The sequence below is a fragment of the Marmota marmota genome, unplaced genomic scaffold (genome assembly GCF_001458135.2).
Source record: "Marmota marmota marmota unplaced genomic scaffold, marMar, whole genome shotgun sequence".
Lineage (NCBI taxonomy): Eukaryota > Metazoa > Chordata > Mammalia > Rodentia > Sciuridae > Marmota > Marmota marmota.
Genome location: NW_026000059.1, coordinates 395,279 through 414,160, shown reverse-complemented (window position 1 = coordinate 414,160; position 18,882 = coordinate 395,279). Strand labels below are relative to the sequence as shown.

Genomic DNA, 18,882 nt, shown 5'->3' with positions numbered 1-18,882 from the left:
GGGGGGGGCTGCCAGTGACTGGACCATGCATGCTCTGGCCTGGTCAGTGGATTTGTCACTGATGGCTGAATGGATTGCGGGAGGTGGGCACGGGGCACAGCTGGGGAAGTGGGTCACTGGGGACAGGCCCTGGAAAGGCGTCTCTTACTCCTGGTTCCTGCGTGCCCCAGGTTTCTGACTGCCCTGAGCTGAGCAGCTCCCCCCCCCCTTCACCATGTTCTGCCTCGCCTCAGGCCACAGCCTGAACTCTGGAACTGTGAGCCAAAATAAATCCCCTCCCTTCCCCCGAAGCCATTCTCTCAGGTGTTTTGTTCTGGGAATGAAACGCAGACTGATGCACATGATGTCGGACTCATTTCTAACTTTAAAGGAAGGACACTGAGATCATTAAGCACCGTCACATGATGGGAAATAAACAGCCTCAGGGAGACTTCAGTCCCTTTCCCACGGTCACAGAGCTAGACGCAAGAGACCTCAAGATTTGTGACTTAAACAGCACCTGTGCTGTTTCCTTGCACCTACCAACATCTAGGAGACCATGGCAGGAGCTGAGTCAGCACCTCGGGCAGGTCTGGTCAGCAGCCCAGCTAGCCTGGAGTGGCCAAAGGACAGCAGCTGATTGATTAGTGGACAGCTTGAAGGCCACCAGACCATTATTATTATTATTATTATTATTATTATTATTATTATTATTATTATTACTATTTTGGTTTCACATTTGGGGCCATTATTTTTGCAGGGACTAGGGTCACTGAAAAGAAGAGGCAGTGTTTGCCAAACTTTTCTCTTACACTCTGAGAGCTGTTATACCCAAAGGCACAGGTCTCACCATGTTTTCAAGAGGCAAAGCCTGGCTTCTCATCTCCAGGCCAGCTTTCTAGTCTAGAAGTCAACCTGATTCCCCAAAGAAAAGGAAGTGACAGCTCAGCCTGAGATGTTGGTCTCCCTGCCCAGTCTTTTTATTAGGAGTAGATGGTGATCACAAGGTACAACCAAAAAGGAGACTGGGGCATAAGGACTGCTCCAGCCATCAACCTCCAGGAGCTGAGATGGACAGCCCAGCCCTCTGCTGATCCAGCCATCAACCTCCAGGAGCTGAGATGGACAGCCCAGCCCTCTGCTGATCCAGCCATCAGCCTCCAGGAGCTGAGATGGACAGCTCAGTCCTCTGCTGATCCAGCCATCAACCTCCAGGAGCTGTGAGATGGACAGCCCAGCCCTCTGCTGCTCCAGCCATCAACCTCCAGGAGCTGAGAGATGGACAGCCCATTCCTCTGCTGCTCCAGCCATCAGCCTCCAGGAGCTGAGATGGACAGCCCAGCCCTCTGCTGCTCCAGCCATCAGCCTCCAGGAGCTGAGATGGACAGCCCAGCCCTCTGCTGCCCTAAGCCATCAGCCTCCAGGAGCTGAGAGATGGACAGCCCAGCCCTCTGCTGCCCTAAGCCATCAGCCTCCAGGAGCTGAGAGATGGACAGCTCAGCCCTCTGCAGTCTGGAGAACGCTGAGCGTAGCCACAGCGTGATGGGCTTGGTCTTCAGAGTCATGGGTGGACTTGCACTGTTCTCTGCTTTCAGCTTAATGAATGTCTCGGTTTATTGGTGTCAGTTACTCATCAGCAGTCGGTCAGCCTACCTGAGCTAAAAAGCTGCCTTAGGCCCATACCCATCTTCCCACCAAAGAAGAACAGGTTGCATTTTAAGATGGCGCCATGTCATGCTGCCAAAGGCCACCCCAGCACCCCCCAGATCACACAGCTGGAGAGTCAGGTGGCCAGTTCACCAGGGGAAAAGATGAAATAAAAGATTCCACGTCCTCCAGAACTTACATCAGAGCCTCCCTGTTTTTTTTTTTTTTTTAAAAGCAATCTTTTGATTGTCACCCATTCATTTATTGCCAAGGAGTATTAAAGCACCCACTATGTGCTGCAGTGCTTCTGGGTGAATAAGCTCTGCATATCAAAGGCTTCTGAGATGAAGGGGATAAGATTCCCCTTCTTAAAAGGAAGGCTAAACTAAGTGGTCAGCAAACTTTCTCCAAACCAACCTGACCACTGACAAACTTGGGTTTTGGTTTTGTTTTTTTTTAGCTCCATATGTTTATATGTAACTCTGGCCCCTTTCTCAACCAGTTTGGAGTTTAAAAGACAGACAAGAATTTTAATTATTTTCCCCTAAGATCTCACAATGTTTATTGTATATAAATGTAGTAATTATTCTCCTAAAATATTCCTTAACACAATCAGGTTTCTATCAGCACAGTTTTGGGTGCGTGTGCACGGGCGGGGTAAGAGGCTATAGCCCTGTCAGCCTCTCTCTTGCAATGAGTTGAGGAGACTGAAAGGAGCTGCCTGCACAGGAGTCAGACGGCTCTGTTCCATGTGGACCTGTGGACCTGCAGACCTGCGGACCTGGCCTGGAGACACTCCCGGCTCAGCTCTGGAGAGGTTGGGGCCTCCATCAAGGCTGATAGGAAAAGGCCCCTGAGCCCCAAGCTACACAGTACAACCTCAGTGATTTAATCCTGGAAAATGTTTATGCAAACAACAAATCAACTGATTTCTCCTAGGCCATAACAAGGTGAAAATGTTGCTGAGGCTTTAGCAGTGAGCAGTAGCTTCCGGTCACTATGGGCAAGTGGGGACTTCCAGAGAAACCCTGGTGTAATTGCTGTGTTTACAAAACATATGCTCGGTAACCAAGTTGCCAAATAGGATTACTGTGTTCTAGCTTGTTTAATGTTGGAATTACCCACCAGAGACACCTCCTTGGTTCTGGAGGGCAAGTTCCAAAGGTGTCCCAACACAAATCAGAGCAGGACTGATTTCCTCCTGTTGTTCCTCATATCTACAATAACAAAACCAGGGCAGATGCATCTGGAAGAATAGCTGTGATTCGAAAAAAGACCTGAGATTGGAGATGCTGGTTAGGGTGAATGCACGTACACATCAGATTCAAGGGAGGCATCAGACTATTAAAAGATGTATAGAAGGAAAAAAGAGGGCTACTAAACACCTTCCTACTCCATTAGAGTACTGAGAGACAGACTGTACCTGATGTCTGTGTCACTGGCCTTCATCAGAACCACCAAGGAGCTCTTGATTGACACCTGGAAGCACAATTTTGGGAATTTTTAAATAAAACATCTATCTGTTTCATGCGAAGCCATGAGCACCTGGCAGAGAAGTACAGTTTACTCCTCTGCACGTTTGTGCCTGGTACATGGGTGACATCTGACATGTACTTGCTAAGAGGATGAATCTGCGGGCAATTTACAGTTCAGGAGCAAAGCTTTGGCTCAACCGATGAGCACAGATCACAAGCACACCTCAGGAAGGCTCAGGGCTGTCAGTCCTTAAATTTCACTGTCATGCGGAGGCAGACGTCCTGCAGACGGAGCAGGCCCAGCCCTGACCCTGCTGACCAAGACGGCTGAACTGGGAAGGCCCTCACTCAGGGTCCGATGGCTGAAAACAAACAGAAGGACCCCCAGAGGCAGCTCTATTTTGCTGCGTTCTAGGTTTTAAAGAAGCGGGTTCTCATCTGAGATCATGTGTTGGCACTTCTCCTAATTTTTCATGTTCTAAAAAATAACTGACGTTTTGTTTATAAAAGAACTTGTAACCAATTGCCAGATAAACGTCTGCTTCCCTATGTTGATGATGTCATAGAGAACATCCAGAGGGCTTTGGACCCCTGCTCACAGGAGTAGACAGCTCCTTGGGTTCCCAGCCATCAGCTGTCCCCTGGGTGGTTCTCCAGGTCAGACAGCATCACCCTTGTGACAGGCCAGCAAGGACTAGTGATCCTGGCCACCGTGGAGAGCTGGCCTCCCTCCGGTGCAGTACTGGGATTGGACCAGCAGGGGGCAGTGAAGGCCGTGCTGGTGGATAGCAGAGGCCTCTCCGCAGCCAGGAGGCCCAGAGCCCTTGCAACTGTTTGCACTTCAAACAACAGGCTGGGGCAAGAGGTGGGAGGCGGTTTTCCATCTCGATGCAGCACTGAGCACAGAGCACATTCCCAGAGAGCCATGAGATGTCCACACGCACCTCAGGCCTTGCAGTTCAAGTCCACGGATCAGAAAAGTATCTGAGAGAAGAGTTCTCCCCTGCACACTTGGTCTGAAATGTCCCTGTGTGGGACACGAACACAGTGGTGACCTGGAGTCATGTTGTGCGGATGTCAGCTAGGGTCCCTGGGCTCTGCAAGGTCCAGAACCTTGGCCCTGTCCCCCCACCCCGCTGTGGGGTGGCTTGCTTGTGGCCACACTCGGCCCCATGCCCAGAGCTGGACTTACGTACGACCCATGTTTCTGTTAGGCTTCGGGGTCAGGCAGGCGGCTCCAGTGGCCCGATCTTGCCTCTGCAAAAGTTTGCTTTTGACTTTGAGAGCAACCTCGAGTGAGGAGCACACGGCCCCGTTGTGTGGTGCGCTGGGAAAAGCTGCCGGTTCCCAGCAGGAGCCCAGTGGTCCCCCTCCAGCTCTGAGCAGCACCCAGCAGCTCCGACAGGCTTGTGCACCTCTCCTGCTCCCTAACAGGACTGGGGACACAGTCCTTCCTTCCATCTTAGGCTGAGCTGTCTGTCCTTGAGCACGCAGCCACCACAGGAAGGAGGTGTCCCCAGAAGATCTAGGAAGTGACTATTTCCCAAATTAACAAGTGAATTTCTCACAGCCTGGGGACAGAGTTCCCTGTGCTCTCCTTTGCTAGGAAAGCAATAAACCTTTTTCCTTTTTCTCAAAACTATGTCCTCCTTATTAAATTGATATCAGGGACAAGGTTGGAGCTTTCAGTGGCAAAACCTCCGTCTTCTCCTCCATCTGGCCCTGGAGAGTCGAGACACCGCTGCTGCGTGACTTCCACAGACTGCACCACAGTGCAGCCCCTTCCCTTCCTGAAGCCCTGCGCTGTCACGGTGAGGAACTTCACTAGAGGGACTGGCAGTCCTGTGGTCCTCTCAGACCTGGGCTGCACCTTGGGAAACCTGTCACTCCTCTTCTGTACTGAGCTTGCGGGGGTGGCATCTGTGTGTGGACTGGGACACATTATGGGGAGCAGAGTGGCCAACGGCACAGCAGGCACCTGGGAGAGGTGTCTCTGTGGAGCCTGCACGGGGCAGCTGTGGTCACACCACACCCTTGGCCTCTGCAAGGGTCAGTATGTTGGAGCTCCAAGGTCTGATTGGCATCAGCACGTTCAAGGTCTCCGCTGACATCACCCTGACCCTGCAGCCACTTTTCCCTTCTTTGAAGAACACACTTTGAGCTCCTCCTGGGGCCTCTGGCTTCGGTTTCCACTGGGCGGTTTCTCAGTTGGCCGCTTTGTTCCAAGTCTGTAGTCTTTCAAGTCAAGAGTGGGCTGAGATCCAGGAGCAAATTCTTCCAAGGCCAAACAAGGAAATGCTCAAAGAGGCTTTGGACACCCATCATCAGAACTCCACTGATCTGACTTGAAGATGAGTTCACTAGATGTCACGACGTCCACCAAAACCAGACCTCCTGTGATTAGTGTCTTCCTCACCCAGCCACTCCCTCCCTCGCTCACCAAGCTCAAAGGCTCCTGGTGAGTCCATGGTGACACAGACCTCCTTCTGTTGAGGTGTATGTAAGGAGTTCAAGCAAATCGAGAGGTGCCCCTGCAGAGGCTCTGCTGTACAAACTCTATAAGAACGCCATCCCCCCATGATTTCCTGAGAAGGTGGCCAGTCCCTGAGGCCACTGTCCAGGCTGAGCAATGGGCCTCCTGTGCAGAGGCTCTCCAGCATAGTTCTTGGGAACTGCCCTGGATGGAGTTCCCCTGGGCTTGCTCTCTAGCTGGTGTGGGGACCCAGGCCAGGACTCTCAGGGTCCTTGCTCCCAAGCCCCAGCATCAGAGAGAAAGCAGAGCTGCGGAGTCCACTCAGTCACCGGGGGCTCCTTCTTAGGACTTTGTGGCCCAGAAGAGAGGGGCGGGAGGAGGCAGGGAGAGGAAAACGGGCAGCAGGCAGGTGGAGATTGAGAGGGCTCTGATCTGAAGCTCGGAGGCTCAGCGGACCATCTCATCCCTGTTTTCTGAAATATTAAATGGGAGCAATCATACTGGCCCACGTTGCTCTGGCTCACTGGTTAATCCCTGCGGACAGTGCACTGTCTGGAACATATCAAGTGTGCTCACAAAGGCTAGCTATCATCACTGCTATTTTAGGTCACTGGATACCGAGGCCTGTGCCTACTATGAGAAAGCTCCTAACTCTGCCATTAGCCGTCGCAGAGAGCTCTGCAGGGAAGAGCTGCCCATCGGGCCTACCTGGGGATGCAGGCATGCAGGGACCCCGTCCGTCTGTTCACCCACATCTACCTGGTTGCACAACCTGAGACAAACAGCCCCTGATGCTCAGGCTGTGTCCTGCTGGAGGGAGCCAGTGGGCCTCGCTGGCCATGCCTGCAGGCTGGCTCTGGTGCACTACCTGGCAGGAGCGGCTCCCTCATGGTTCTGCATAAACACTAAGGCAGTCCCGGGCCTTCCCGAGTCCCAGGGCTCCTCAGATCTTGACCAGGTGTCCCGGCCCTAACTTCCCTTCTCCAGGCAGACACAGGAGAGCCCTGCTCTGGGAGCTGGCAGGTGCCGAGGGGGCTGAGAGAAACCAATTCAAAGAACCCTCGGGCTGTGCTCTGCCCAGAAGTGCAGAGGGAGGGAGGGTCTGCCTTACCCTCTCCCCAGAGAGTCCACAGCAAGATCTGCCTGCCGGGTGGCTTGAGCAACCGGGAGGGGAGCTGAGGAGCATGACAGTTGAATTCTCAATAAAACACTATCTCTGTTTCCGTTCTCATCCCGCAGCCAGGGTCGGCAAGGACCTGCTGTCCGCTGAGCCCCTCGGGCTGGCCTGCTTGTCCTCTCTAGGGACTGCCAGTCTGCTCCAGGGCAGCAGCGTCCCTCCACCTTCACCTGGCACCCTACTCAGTCTGGAATGCTATCCCTGGGGGCAGGCCCTGGCCACTGGGACCCACGGGGCTCTTTCCAGAACCCGCAGAGGGCCCCGCTCACAGCAGATGCTGAGTGAGGATTCTCTCCATGGGAACCCTGGGACCCCAGCTGCCCTCAGAGCAGAGTGGTCTGGGACACGGAAGGCCTTTTCCCTGAGCCCTGGGATGGGTTTACGTCCAGAAAAAAATGGCCTGAACTTGAACTTCAAGGATGCAGAGGCAGCCAGCAGGGAGCTGGGGTCCAGGGTGGAAGCCGGGGCGCTGGGATGGCCCAGCAGGGAGCTGACAGTGGAGTCCCGCAGCAGAAGCCGGGTGGGGCGAGCAGAGCCGGAGGACCCCGGGCGCCAGCAAGGCCACAGCAGGCCCAACTCACACGGCCCTCTGGAGTCCACCACTGAGCTGTCCCATGACCCGGACTCAGCTCAGGCTTCCACAGGACATTATCAGCCTGTCTTCATGACGGCCGAGGGGCAGACAGGGTGTGGGAGAGGGGAGAGCTGTGTAGGGTGTGGGGTTGTGCCCGACAGAGATCAGTGCTCCAGAGACGCAGAGAGCATCCGAAAGCAGAGCAGAGCAGAGGACGCTGGGGACCCGCCTGGGTGGCCACAGGCCGAATGGGAGTTGCTCTGATCTTAGCCAGGTCTCAGGGGCCAGGAGGTTCCCTGGGACCTGCCCATGCTCTAGATCTGGTCCAGTGGACCAGAGGCAGATGAGCGGTGGGGATGGTGGGCATCTCAGGGACTGCCTGGCCCCCCGGGCCAGCCTCGTGGAAGTGCATGTGTGTCAAGAACGGAATGCCTCAGCACAGTCTGGCCTCTGTACGCTTCCAGTCTGCCTGCAGGCAGCGGCTGGCCATGAGCATGAGTTTCCAGGTCCTTCTGCAAAAGGCTTAGTGCAGGTCCTTAGGATCTGAGGCATGTCCCACAACAAAGGCTTTAGGGTCTCTAGAAATAAGTCACACATTTAATTATACTGATAAAAATGTCAGTTGACCCTCCTTTTCCTATGTATTTGATCAAGGAAAGAATAAGTAAAATCTGAATTCTTTAAGTTAAATTTGCAAATCTTAGAAATAAATTTTTGGGCCAGTCTCTACAAAAAGATCCAATGTTGTGAGTTTTCTTTGTTGGAGTTTTCTTCACTCAGCACTGAAACTGCAGACACTGGCCTCTTGTCATAAGTCAGTCAAATGGCCACCATTAGCCTGGTGCCCTGCAGGAAGATGCCCCTCGGCTAACCCACCACGATGACAGTTGATCACCCTGGAAACACACTTATACAGGGTAGAAATCCCTGCCCTGCACCCTCCTCTGATGACCTAGTGGGATTGGTATTTGCCTAGTGGAAAGTACCTGATTAGAGGCAAAAAAAAAAAAAAAATGCACTCTGCCACCGAGAGAGAGCAGTAGAGCTTCCTCCCTGGCACACAGTCAACACCGGTTCACCCCGGAGAGGCCCAGCGCTCACTCTCCGCTGGCTCCCCGCGTCTCTCTGCCCTTCACCCTGCCCATCGGGGACACGACGTGCCTCCCACACAGTGGTCACACCCACAGGCAAACCCTCCCCCACTGCCCTGCCCCAGCTTCTGCACACACAGACCTCACATTCCCCGGGGCCAGCATCGCGGCCCATGGGCAGTGACAGGAAATGTGCCTGACATGCTCCCAGGACGCGGCCTGCCAACCAGAAACGCAGAGAGACCATTTCCAAACATGGAAGCAGCCTGGATCAGCGTGGGGCAGAGGGAGCTTGTGCCAGTTGGGTTTTGCCAACCTCCCCCAAGATCTCTCAACCGCTCCACACGGACCAAAGGGAACAAAGACAACTCTATTCCAGCACTCTCCCCTAGTAAGTCAGTGATGCTGGGAGGCTTGAAGATGTCAGGATTTTTCTGAACCCCTTTACAAAACGGAAATTCGCATGGCAGGCTAACATTTCCACAGCAGCAAGATCTGAACATTTTCATTATTGTGCTACGTCCCAATGCGCTCAGCTTCGTCCTCTGTTTGTTCCCTTTGTTGCCTGCCCTATTAAATTTATACTTGGAGTTATTTTTGCTTTGCCAGAAAACTTTTGGCTACTTGTTAATAAACAAAAGGAAAACCTGCCCTTCACTCTGGGCACAAGACGAACAGTTCTCTTCGCTGGACGGTTCCCCTCGCTGGACGTGGGCCCACAGATTTTCTTTCCCTTTATTCTCATAGCACCTCTTCTCCACTTGCTCTCACAGTTGCTCTTTCTCCTCTCGCTCCTGACAGCGGGCTCTCTCAGGGGAAAGCCCTGGCCCCCTGCGCATTCACCTGCTCTCAGGACCCTACTGCTTCTAGGTAGAGGCTTCACGCCTACAACCACAGCTGGCTACTCCCCAAGGTCAGCTGTGTCCACAGAGGGCAGGCTCAGGTAAAATCACACCCGGGCAAGCAGCCTGGGCAGCCGGTGAGAAAGGAGTCGGCCTCCCTGGTGACACCCTCTGGTGACGCGCCTGCTGGCACTGTGGAGCACTGCACCAGCCTCGGCTGCCCTGCGTGTGTTCCAGAGTCTGTTGGGGCTCGCTGAACGCCTGCTCCGCCTTGCACTAGTCCAGGTGGGGCACACGGCAAGGACACGGCCCTGGGGAGGTGCACAGGTCTGAGGAAGGAAGTCAGGTAAGGGCAGAAGACGCAGGTGAATTTACGTGGCGGGCACCTGGGGCAGGACTGGGGCTGTTTCAGGGAGCCTGGTACTGCCTCTCTAACACCTGAGCTGGGAAGACAGGTGCCGAGAAGGAGAGAAGGTTCCAGCCCACAGGAGAACACGTGCCTGGCTCTGGGAAAGACCGGCTCAGCACTGCAGAAGGGCAGTGAGTGGGTGAGCAGGGTGCTCTGGGAAGCCAGGGCTGGCAAAGGAAATCCAGGAGTCCTCCACCTGATGGACGCAGAGATCTGAGATTCCCTCCTGTGAACACTGGAACAAATGACCACAAATCAGCTGTTTCCATTTCAAACCCTCATTCTCTTGCGGCTCTGGAGGCCACCACCAAGGCTTGGCACGGCTGCTGGCCCTTGAGGCTGGGGACAAATCTGCTTCTGCCTTCCTCCCCCTGTGTGGCCTCTGTCGTCCTGGACTGGGCCACACAGAACTCCTTGCTTGGCTTCTGGAGGCACAGGGCCTCCTCCATCTGGGCTCTCATGAGGACACCTGTCGCTGGGTTTAGGTCCACCTGCATAGTCCAGGATCTCATCACTTAATTCCCTTACCTTAATTAAATCTGCAAAGACAGCTCTCCCTAGTAAGAAAAATCCACAGCTCTCTGTCTCTTTGGTGGGTCAACCCCCTTCACCCAGAGGGAGTGCAGAGAAGACAAAGGGTAAGAAGAGAGCCAGGAGACTCAACAGAGAGAAGCAAGTGACCAGAGAGGGCAGTGGTGACCACAAAGGGCAGTGGCCCCAGGGACCAGGAAGAGGCTGCTGTTGGTGAGTCTCTACACCTGGTTTCTCTGCACTGGCTTTGCCTGGCGTGTGTACAACGGGCACTCCTTGGTTAAACAAGTGCTCACCATGATCTTGTCACAGCCTCTGTTCCTGCCACCTACTTGGCTTGGGACTGTTGGGAACAATCAGGTTGACCACCCTCATATGTCTCCTAGGTGAGTGCAGGGCAAGACCAAGAGCAGAAACTGGTTGTGTGCCAAGTGTTTGAAATGGCAGAGGTGGCTCTTCCTTCCACACTTGCTCTCCAGCCTACGGAGGATAATATTGAGACGTATTAGCAAACTGGCACTCAGCAGACCTCGGAAGTTAAATTTAGGGTCAGACCTCAGTAACCAGTGGGTGAGGTGCAGGGCGGACAGCAAGTATTCCAGGTCTGTATCTTTGATCCTGACATGGTAAAAGGAAAAACACTGCAGGTGACCCTACGCAGCAGAGCTCTCCCAGCCCCCCACTACAGGTACCCTGACCCCAAGTCAGCACACCTGAAGGTGACCCTACACAGCAGAGCTCTCCCTGCCCCCCACTACAGGTACCCTGACCCCAAGTCAGCACACCTGAAGGTGACCTTACACAGCAGAGCTCTCCCAGCCCCCCACTACAGGTACCCTGACCCCAAGTCAGCACACCTGCAGGTGACCTGTGCAGCAGAGCTCTCCCTGCCCCCCACTACAGGTACCCTGACCCCAAGTCAGCACACCTGAAGGTGACCCTGCAGCAGAGCTCTGATACTGGGGATATTGGACTTGCCTTGACCTTTTCAGGGCTTCACAGAAAAAAAGCTTGCCTTGGGTCTCAGAGGAGACTTTGGACTCGGTCTTTGGGTGGTGCTGAAACTCTCAGGACCATGGGACTCTGGAAGACGGGACTCAGCGCCTTTTGCACTGTGAGATGGACATGAGCTTTGGGGAGCGGGGGTGCGATGTTATGGTCTTCTACGTGGTGTCCTCAGAGGCTCCTGTTAATGCAGGACTCCTCAGAGGTGGGATGACTCGATTATGAGAACTACAGCCTAATCTGTCTGTCCTGGTTCGCATGGACTGGCTGGGTGGCCATGGCCAGAGGAGGAGCACCACAGGGACCATGAGGCCCCTTCCTCTCTTTCTCTGCTTCCTGAGCCCGCCATTACCTAAGCAATTTTCCTCCTCCACACCCTTCCTCCACTATGTGCTGCCTCACCTCAGCCCCACAGCCGAAGTCAACCTCTGAAACCACGAGCACCAAATGAACTTCTCCTCCTCTGAGTTGTCCTTGTCGGGTATTTTGGCCACAGTGTCATTGTTACTCTTGTGCGACTGTGGGCCATGAACCATCCTCAGCTGCCCCCTCTAAGAGTGGGTACATCATCACACCTGCCTCATACGTCCATCCTGAGGCTCAGTGAGCTGAGACAGGGCCAGCAGCTGGGAGGTGCCCTGCAGATGTGGGCTGCCCTCCCCCTCCCCTGCGCCCAGGCGAGTAGCTGCATGTTAGTCTGCACCTGCAAAAGGGTGCTGCCCACCGCAGCAGAAGACCTGGAGAGTGTGCAAGTGTCCCCTGTTGCAAGAGTGCTCCCCCAGCACGGCACTGGGGCTGCCTCAGAACCAGGTGGGGACACACCTCCTCACAGCTCAGACCCCAGGTGGGGAACACCTCCTCACAGCTCAGACCCCAGGTGGGGACACACCTCCTCACAGCTCAGACCCCAGGTGGGGACACACCTCCTCACAGCTCAGACCCCAGGTGGGGACACACCTCCTCACAGCTCAGACCCCAGGTGGGGACACACTGCCCACGTGCTCAGCACCAGGAAAGCAGAGATAACAAGACTGGGAACCAGGCCTTGTGCACTGGGATAGTGAAGAACGGGCAGGAGCACAGGCTTTCTTTCACTTTTGTATGGGTCAGTCCTTTCCAAAGTCTAGCTTTGTTAGGGAAGCATCATCACAAGGTCAAAGGAGTTCAGGATCACTGATTCTCCGTGGAACCCATCAGTACCCAGTGTCCTGCTGTCTTTGGTCTTGTTGTTGGTGACCCCTGGCAGTCCCCCGCAATCCAAGGAGTCCCACATGCTCGTCAACTTCAGATGTGCTTGTGAATCATGGAGGCTCAAGGCCTGCACACCCTACAGTGTGCCCGACTGTCCGTGAGGCTTGACTTTCAGAAGGAACATTCTGGATGGAGAAGGTCCAGTCCTGTGGAGTGTCAGTTTCCTCCCTGAAGCTGGTAATGTCCTGGCTTTAGTCTCTGAGGACCCTGTCCCCAGTCATTGATGAGTCCAGCCATCAGCACCCCTTCCTGAACACCTGCCCTGCCTGTGTCAGGCAGTGGGAAATGGACAGCAGCCCACGGCTGCCCACTCAGGCAGCCTGGCCAGGTCTTCAGCAGAGGGTTTTGAGGGGCTGGCTCCTGTGAAAGGAGTGCGCCCTGGGGCAGCAAGTCAGACCAGCGCAGGAGGACAGCCGTTCCTCTTCAACCTCCCAGCAGTTTGAAAGAACTGACCCGACAATTTAGCAGAAAATAAATGATGTGCTTAGACCCAAGGGTGTGGGTTAAGAGGGAGGTCCCTCTGCCTTGCACTCAGCTGAGGGGAGCTCCCGGTCACCTGTCAGCTACGCCGTTGGGGGACAGCCTTGTTTTCTTTCTTTGCATGTAGATGCTTCCCTGTGAGGAATCTGACCTAAAGGAAGAACGGCCAGGCACTGGAGCACACACCTGTCATCACAGAGACTCAGGAGGCTGGGGCAGGAGGATGGCAAGCTCAAGGCCAGCTAACTTAGCAAGACCCTGTCTCAAAATTAAAAATGAAAAAAAGACTGTGGACTTTGTGGATTCTGGGTTAGAATCCTGGCTGTACCACTTTCAATCTATAAATTTCAGGAAAATTACTCAACTGCTGACTTCCAGTTTTCTTCCTTATAAAAATGGGATAATGACAATCTGTTCCAGGTGAGCACACTCTTAGAAGTCACAACTCGCCAGAGCCATGCTTGAGACAAAGCACTTGATGAGTACCAGGTGGTACTCAGCATCCCTGGAAGAGACCCAGCTCCCACTGGAGGGGCCGTGCTGTCCTGACGCAGAGCGTGCTGGCTGACCCGTAACTAAACCTCTGCTCTCTGGTTGGGATCTGGACTGTCCCTGGTGCAGCAGCATCCAGAGGTGGGACCCCGGTCAGTGACTGAGTCCTGAGGGCTCTGACCTCACCGTGGGTTCATCTGCGGAGGGGTCCATAAGGGACTGGTCTCCTGGGAAGTGGAACGCGTAGGAGGTAAGGCCTAGCACTAGGAGTGGCTCCTTTGGGGTGTGCCCTTGGGGACCACATCTGTCCCTTCCTCACTCTCTGCTTCTGGCCACTGAGCTAAGCCACTCTCTTCCCCCACGTCCCCCCGCCACGACCTGCTGCCTCACCTCAGGCCCAGAGCGGTGGAGTCGGCTGACCGTGGACTGACCCTCTGAAAGTACGAGCCCCAAGTAAACTTTTCCTCCTCTGAGTGGTTCACGTCAGGTATTTTGTTCACAGTGCTGGAAGTCTGACGTGTCTACCAATCTCTGTGATCAGCAATAACAGCTGCGTGGTAAGATCGATACTCTGTCTGTGATCCGTTGCCATGTTGTGTCTGTGTTCTCACCAACATCAACAGTGCTTGTGCAATGAAATGTGAGACTCGTGTGGAGAGTCAATTGGACTTAATTCACAACTCGTGATCACAAGTACAGATATCCCCTTGTTTCATAAAGTTAAAGGTTTAATCTCAGACATTTAGTAAGAAAAACTGTTTCAAGCCAGTTCAAGAGCTACCTCACCAAGTTCCAGCACGGGAGAAGGAGCAGTCAGCATGTGGCAAGTGGAGTCCTCCCCGAGATGCCTGCTGCAGCAGACACAGCTCAGGGCTTTCCCCAGGCAGGAGGACGCACAGGGGACCTGGAGCCAGGTCCCCTCTCCACTGCACTTCAGAGCCGAGCTGTGGACGTGGACACGCTTGGCAGATGACACCCATGGGAAAAGCACCACGTCCATCAGCCCCAAGCCTGCAGAGCAGGGCTGCAGCTGCTGAGTGTCTGCTTACACAGGGAATCCTGCTGGGCCGCACCGTCCACACGTGTGCTGAGGTGGCCATGTCCACAGCAGGCAGCAGAAGAACAAGACACAGAGACACAGGGTCCAGGAACTCGGCTCACAGAGTTCTGCTTGAAGATAAGCTAACCTGACCTGAAGCCACGCTCAACAGAACCTCTCACGACACCCAAAACACCAGCCAGTGCTCACCTGGAGAGAACCGAGAAACCAGGGAGAATGCGTGATTCAAAATCCTTGGCTCTGACTTCACGGAAGCAGCCCAGCTAACAGGGCAATAGCATGACTGTCCACTCAAGCTGCTGGACCCGACGTCCAGGCCTGGATGCACCTCCTATTTCCACACTGATTCCTACAGGAAAACAGGGAACCTTGTCCACGATGTCACTCTCAGAACGTTCCCAGTGTTCTCTCCAATTCACCATGTGAGAGAGCAATCCGCTAAAACCGTTTCACGTCTGGGATTCTCAACGCTGGAATGGAGTTAAGAGACCCACACATTCCACAATCACTTCCCGGGGGTTCAAAGCCTGGCAGTTCCACAGAGGACATGAAATGCACCAATTCTGAGTGAGATCTGAAGAACATGGAGGACCGTGGAGCATTGTGTTCGCTCGGCGGAGCCTGCGCGGCTCCCACGGGAGCTGAGCAGGCCTGGCTCCTTCTCAAAGGCTTCAAGAGCTGCTCTCTCCATTTTGGGTGTCAGATGTCTAAAACGGGGTCCCAGAAAGAACGAGACACCCTGAGCTCCCCAGTCACGGTCGGCCGGGCTGAGACGGAGCTGGAGCTGCCAACGGCATGCCTGGGCCCTGCTTGTTGGACGTCAGCCTTTCTCGCCAAGCTACATGGAGAATGAGCCGGCCGTGACAGCAGGACGGGCATCTCAAGTTGTGCATCTGGGCCCCCTCGGTGCTCCTGTGGAAGCTTCTAGAAGGAGGGCCCCTTCCTCCCATCTGCCTAAATGGCCGTGAGCTCTGCGACGCCCACGCTGGGCACATCCTGCTTTTCCTGGTGTCTTCCCATTGTGTTAGAGTCCTGCTGGTGGAACAGCTGCATCCCCACGCCTCGGGAGAAGCCACCACCATCCTCTCTCATCCATGTGACCACAGGCCCAATGGGCGGTGACCTCCCAGCTGACCCACCAGGACGCCTGACCCCCGACTCCTGCCTCACAAGGGGGTCAGGGCTACCACGTGAAGCCACTGGGTGCTGCACGGGGCAGCTGCCTCGCCTGAGGACGTCTGCTGCCAGCACATCCCCTGTGAGAGCCAAAGGGCAGGAGGGCACGGCGGGTCCCGGACATAGTCACATCAGCCTGGTCGTCCTGCGCTGGTTGCTGTCCTCGCTGGTGGGCAAACGCAGCCTGGGCTGTCACCAGGAAAAGAGGCATCAGCACAAACTCAGTGCGCACCTTGGTTGGTGTCCACTCACTCACGTTGCCCAACTGCCCTGCTGTGGACCCACCCATGTCCTCTGCTGACTGTGGGGACCTGGTTTCATGTCACACAGATGTCCCTGGGCACTGGGCTGGGCAGTGGAGGCAGGCTCCCCATGCACTGGGCTCCGCGGCCCCGGCCTCCACAGCGGAGACTGCTATGGCAACTGAAATACCTCTAGACAGTGCCAATGTCCCCATAGAGAAAATCACCCAGCAAAGACCCACGGCTGATGTGGGGCAGGGGTATGGTGTCCTCTGGACCTTTAGGTGAGATGTGTAATGCTGGGCCAGATTCACTCTGAATGAAAGCAGGAAACCTCGGCTCACAGCAGAGGAGAACGTGCTCATGAATTCCCAGGTCCGGCCACAACTGCTTAGGAAGATGCCGCGCTTTCCCTGTGAAACCGAACCGCAGGGCCAGGCAGAAGGGCACCAGCCGCTGCTCCACTCCACAGCGCCAGGCACACCGTGGGCGCTGGGTCCAGGGGACGAGGCAGACAGGTCACCTGCTCAGGACACCTCCACCTCCACTGTGGGACAGCCAGCAGGTGCGACCCTGCAGCATCGCAGGGCAGGGTGCCATGGCTGTTCTCTCCAGGTGCTGGCACGGGGCCCTGAGTTGGGAGAATGCCCCCCACCCCAGCTGGCTGAGCCCTCAGGTGACGGTCTCCTGCCCTCCAGCTCTCCTCCTGCGAGCATCCACCCATCCCGAGTCCACGTCCCTTGCCCCCTGCTCACTCATACCCCAGCCGCTTTCCCCACACAAAGTCCACCGAGGCTGCTAGGGAGACTCTGTGTTCCAGGATGAACCCACTAGCCGTCCTAGGCTGTTCCCCAACACGGGGCAGGTCAAGGTTCTCGCCTCTAGGGCCGCGCTTCCTGGGTCCTCTCAGGAAGTGCAAGTAACGAGTCTTTCAGTGGCCTTAGGCTCTCCAGCCTTCTCCATCAACACTGCCCCGGGGGTGAGATCTTCCAGACGTGCAGCATGTAGGAGGTCTGGGGCAGAGAAGACAGGCTGCTAGAGTCCTGTCTGGGTGATGCAGAAGACCAGGGTCAGAATCGGGAGGAGCCAGATTCCCCACCAGGAGGAGGAGCCTGCAAAGGGCACTGAGGTGGAGGCAGGGGGAGACCCTGCCCCGAATCCCGTCCTCCATCTGGCCCATGGTGGACTGCCTCCTCACCTGTAGAACTTCCCCACCGAGGGGGCTGGACTCGCCTCCAGCCTGGCCCGACACCCAGGGACCATGAGCAGGTCTCCTGCCGCAGGTCGCCTGGAGGGACCAGTCTTCCCGCAGTGTCCCCACCGGGAGGAGCACACAGTAGGTATTCAGTCATGCTGTGTTTGGTGAACGGAAACAAAGTCCTTGTGCCTGGGCCTCAGGGAACCCCTGAAGCTCACTTCCTCCCCCAGGAGGGTCTCGCTCATCATCCAGCACAGGGAGATCAGACCTGGACACCTAGGGGGAGGGGCACTGGACCACGGACACCAGACCCTGACAGTGAGGGACGCGGCCCGGAGGCTGGCCCTCCACGATGGCCTGCAGCGTCAGCACAGCACCGTCAGGACTTCCAACACGGCCCACGCCGTGAGGCCCACGCGAGGACACAGCCCTGAGGAGGCGAACTGTGGCAAGTAAACCCGCGTGGTCCAGAGGGTGAGTCCACCAGGCTTCACGATGACAGATGGTGCACGTTTCGAAGGATTCAAATTACAAGGTGACGAGGCATCAGCTTAGCCTCAGGTCACGGAATGTGTGTATCACCTGGCGCTCCGACCCTCCCGGGAGTGCCACCACGGAAGTCACTGCCACCGTGGGCCTCCAGGTGCAGGACCTTGCCCTCCTGTGTTGAACTCACACGGAGCTTCCCTTCCCGGAGACCTCCACCTGAGCCACTGCGTTCCCAGCTGTGGCTCCCGTGGCTGCAGCCTCTTCCACGTGGGGTGCGCAGACCGAGGACGATCCTGCCAGGCAGGCCCCGCTCTGCACAAGCTCCTCTACCGCCTCTCACAGGCCACACAAGCTCAGCACCACCACCTGACTCAGTGCCCTTGAGCTCTGAGATAGGGCTCCCTCCCGCAGATTCCCAAATAGGGCCGAGGCTGAGCTGGCGCTGCTATAAATACTCCAGGCCACAGGGAATTCCAGTCTTGGCTTCTCCCTGCCGGGCGCTCCAGACCAACTGTGAATACACAAACGCTCCTGTTGCTACGGAGAGTGTGCCCCTCTGCTCTGCTGCTTAAACTCTGTGCCTCGTTCCACATAAATATTTACCCTGAGGAGGAGGTGACAGTGGGAGTCTGGCACTCCTGTCCTGCTCCGCGGAGCTGAGTTTTACTGCACAGCCCTGCCGCAGGCACAGGCACCACCTGGAGACCCACCAGGGAAAGAGTGGACGCAGAGAGGAAAAGGGAAGGTCCTCACCAGCTCCTGCAGCTTCCAAGGAGAAGCACCCAAAACAGTTACAGTAGCACGCGCCCACCAGGCCGTCAGCCCTGCATCCCGCCCAGGCGTCTCCAGGTGGACGGGTCCCCGCGACCTAACGGCCCCTGCCTCCCTGTCCCCACCGCCCGGGCTTCAGCTCCCCTTGGCCTGTGGTCCTCCCCGGCAACCCCCTGGCCCCGAACCACTTGCCTGCTCTGAAGGCTGCTTCCTCCTCTGGGTGGACATCTGCTCTCTGGCTTGGCTTCCAGCGCAGCCTCCTAAGACCCTGTGGCCTCCTCGGCCTTCTCTCAGCCTCTGCTGAGCACACACCCTGAAGACGTGCACGCACTTCAAGGGGGATGTCTGAATCCACTCTTACATCCACGGGAAGTTAGATGGGGGATGAGAGAACCTGTGACTGTCCAGACTCGAGGCTCCCATGGCCTCGGTGACTTGCAGACCAGAGTGAGGTGGTTGTGGTGGGAGGGAGGAAGAGAGGGGTGAGTGTGTGTGTGTGTGTGTGAGAGAGAGAGAGAGA

The 18,882-nt window shown here is 55.8% G+C and overlaps 1 protein-coding gene and 1 long non-coding RNA gene across 2 annotated transcripts in view; both read right to left on the bottom strand.

The window, feature by feature from the left end:
* LOC107160616 (synaptopodin-2) overlaps positions 1-18,882 on the bottom strand; it is a 91,908-nt gene that overhangs the window by 40,444 nt on the left and 32,582 nt on the right. The gene's annotated exons all lie outside the window — the stretch shown is intronic.
* Positions 12,057-18,882, bottom strand: part of LOC125619931 — an 11,246-nt gene continuing 4,420 nt past the window's right edge. Inside the window, exon 3 of the long non-coding RNA XR_007351489.1 lies at positions 12,057-12,193. This is a non-coding gene — a long non-coding RNA (uncharacterized LOC125619931). The remainder of the gene's footprint in view (positions 12,194-18,882) is intronic.